The sequence below is a fragment of the Protopterus annectens genome, chromosome 1.part0 (assembly GCF_019279795.1).
Source record: "Protopterus annectens isolate FY-2018-M chromosome 1.part0, PAN1.0, whole genome shotgun sequence".
Classification (NCBI taxonomy): Eukaryota; Metazoa; Chordata; order Ceratodontiformes; family Protopteridae; genus Protopterus; species Protopterus annectens.
In genome coordinates, this window is record NC_056725.1 from 873147499 (window position 1) to 873150602 (window position 3104).

The following is a 3104-nucleotide window of genomic DNA, read 5'->3' on the forward strand; positions in this document are numbered from 1 at the left end:
GCATTTTTGGCATTTAGTTTCAAGCCATGATTTTGACACTAGATATTTATTTGAGAAAAACGTCCCTGCTGGATGGCTAAGTCATATGGGGATTCAATGACTGCTCATCACCTACAATAATAATAGAAATAGTAATATTTTAACTATAGTTACAATATGGAGACCATTTACAAGTGAAAGTAGAAGGAAATCATAGTTAAAATTTTCATAAAATAGAAAGTGAAAGGTTGAGATGCCCAAAGAAAAGTAAAGGTGAGGAGTCAGATGGTAAAGAAAAAGAGACATTTGTATTCCTAGGATATACGAAATAGTTAAATAGTGACAGTTATAGAATAGAATCAAATACTAAATATAAAGGCAACCAAATATTTAAAATGATAGTTACTGAAGGACATGTAAATGGAAATCATATTTGCATCTGTACATGAGGCTTTCTACATGAGGTCATATGTCATCAGTAGATGCAGCTATATTATGCTAGGTGGGTGGCTGAGGCCTTGTTTCTAATAACTTTTTAGTGGTTAAGTAATATGACCATTATTATTGCATTTTCAACTGCAATGACTTGCTAGATCAAAACCAAAGGGTAAAAAGATCACATAGACAAACCACTAAGTAAAAACTGCAAATCTAGTGGGATTTGGCTTTATTGGCATAAATGTACCAATAAAGATTTAAAAAGTAAAAATCATGGACATTCAAAGGGCATGAAACACTGTATGCCTTTATGGGGTCATTATACAGTTAGTGGGGTTTGTCTTTCTTGGCTGAAATGTACACATAAAGACTTAAAAAGTGATGGGCATTCAGAAGCCATGTAGCTGAAACACTGCATGTCCTTATAGGATTATTTGGATATATCCTGTGGGTCTCCACTATAGGAGGTTTATTGTATAACAGTGTGAAAACTCTAGCTTGGCTTGGTTTTTCTTGCAGCTTTTGCTGAATGATTTTATACCTACTGCTTAAATTCAAGTGTGAAAACAGTCTAGTAAATGACGTCAGTAATTCTTTGTGGCAGAGATTGCCACAGTTCTGATGTAAGCACTAAGAAGCTATTATTAGCATTAGGCATTAGAAATAAAGGCCCTGATGAAGTTTGACTTCTGAGGTTGTAGCTTGACTTTGAAGTTTCTTTGTCAATGGATAGGTTATATCTTGGTGCAACAGTCTGAATAAAAGAGAGCCAAGTAGTAAATTGACTCTGGTTTGAACTGCCAGGCAGTTTACTGAGGCTAATGTGAGGCAGTGCTATTCATTATGAGGGGAATTAGGATATATCAGCATATTTTGTTAAATACTGTTTGCAAAATTATTGTATTTTTACTTGAGGTAGTAGTGAATAGAGGCACTCCATATTCAAGATAGGCAAGTAAGATCCCTTTGCCAAAGGCTGATCTGACTAGGGCAGAGAGGAGCTGTGATAGTTTAGAGCCTGGAAGAGTAGGCAGTCAATTTGGCTACCTATTGAAATATTGGCATTCAAAATGCTGAGAGTTGACAGGCAAAAAAAGGGGGGGCCTGAAAATAAAGGAGAACATATTTTCTCAAAAGATCCACCCATAAACTTATATATGCCAACTTCAAGATCACCATACCTAAGAGAATCGGAAATATTCCAGGAAATGGCCATCTTGAATTTAGTATATGTAAGTCAATTTTCACAACCATTCAATCTCTATGTTTTGGGACTTATTCTATGGGGTCCTGACATTTCCAATGGTTGCTGCTTATTTTGATTCTGAATCTTTGGATGTGCTCCTGAAAGCTGAGAGATTGGTCAAGCCAGATCCCTAGGTATCTGAAAGAGAGTGCCATTTCTATAGTATTTTTTGTGAAAATATATATGAAATTGAGCTGAAAATAGGCTTTAGCAAGTCTGTTCTTCGTATCAAAGAGTATAGACTTTGTCTTTTTTTGGGTGAAGAGTTGAGGAGTAACTTTCTTGAGGTAAGACAGTTATTAAGTAGCATTAGTTTTTTTGGGAGATAAGTTTGCATGATGTGGTTTATTGAATTTGAAATATAAATGATTATTTCATCTGCATATAAAAGTTGTTGAAGTTGAGATAAGTCAAAGAGCAGTTTGGTTATAAAAACAGAGAAAAGGGTGAGAGAGGGCTACAGATAATCCTTGTATGACTCTTGCATGTGAATGTGCATTATTGGAGGCAGGGGTGCCAATTGTAACACTGAATGCTCTGTTTGAAAGGAAGTGTTTGAACAAGTTAGTCATATTAATAGTTATACCAAGGTCTAGAAGGCAGCTTTATAAGCCTGAGTGGCAACCCATGTCATAGACATGGGTTAGATCTATGAATATGCCCCATTTAGGTGTCTTTTGCCCATGCAAATGTGCATATCATCATTTATAGTTCAGAGAGTTGCAAGTGCACTCCTTCCTGCCCCCCCAAAAATGCTGTTTGACTAAGATCTGGTGGTATTTCTGCAAATATGTGGTAAGTGGATTCCAGATCACTTCTAGTATTTTGATCAGTGTGGGAAGAATGAAGATAGCACAGAAGAGGTTGATTTAGGGGGTCTTAGAGTCTTACAAAATGTGATTTCCAAATTGTAAGCACAATGTTTGTGATGAGGCTGAAATGAAAGCTGTGTGTATTTTACTGGTGTTACTATATAATCTCTGCAATGGTAGATAAGACAGAGCAGGGATAGTCAGAACTAGTTGGAGAGTCCAGAGGGATTTGTTCAAGCAAATCTTGAATGTTTTTAAATGTAATTTTTAAAATAGGATGGCAGAATGTACTCATGGGGGATCAGGATTTGTGACTGTGTCAGATGGAGGGTTTGGATATTTGAGAGCTTAGTGAATCCTAAAAAGTCAGAAAGAGTAAGGTTACTCTTTGTGTTCGGTAAATATATCCCACTGAAGTCAGATCCTTCAAAGGAGATCTTCCATATATGGCACTAATTTTATTCCAGAATTACTTGGGGGAGTGCCTGAGAGAAGTTTGCTTTGTGTTGAGATATGTGGTTTTACGCCTATTGAGAGCTTGCTTGGTGATGTTTCTAAGGGAGGTCTAATGGTTTCTACTTCTGGTGGTGGATTATGGCTGGGTCTGATTCCCAATTCTTCTAGGTCTC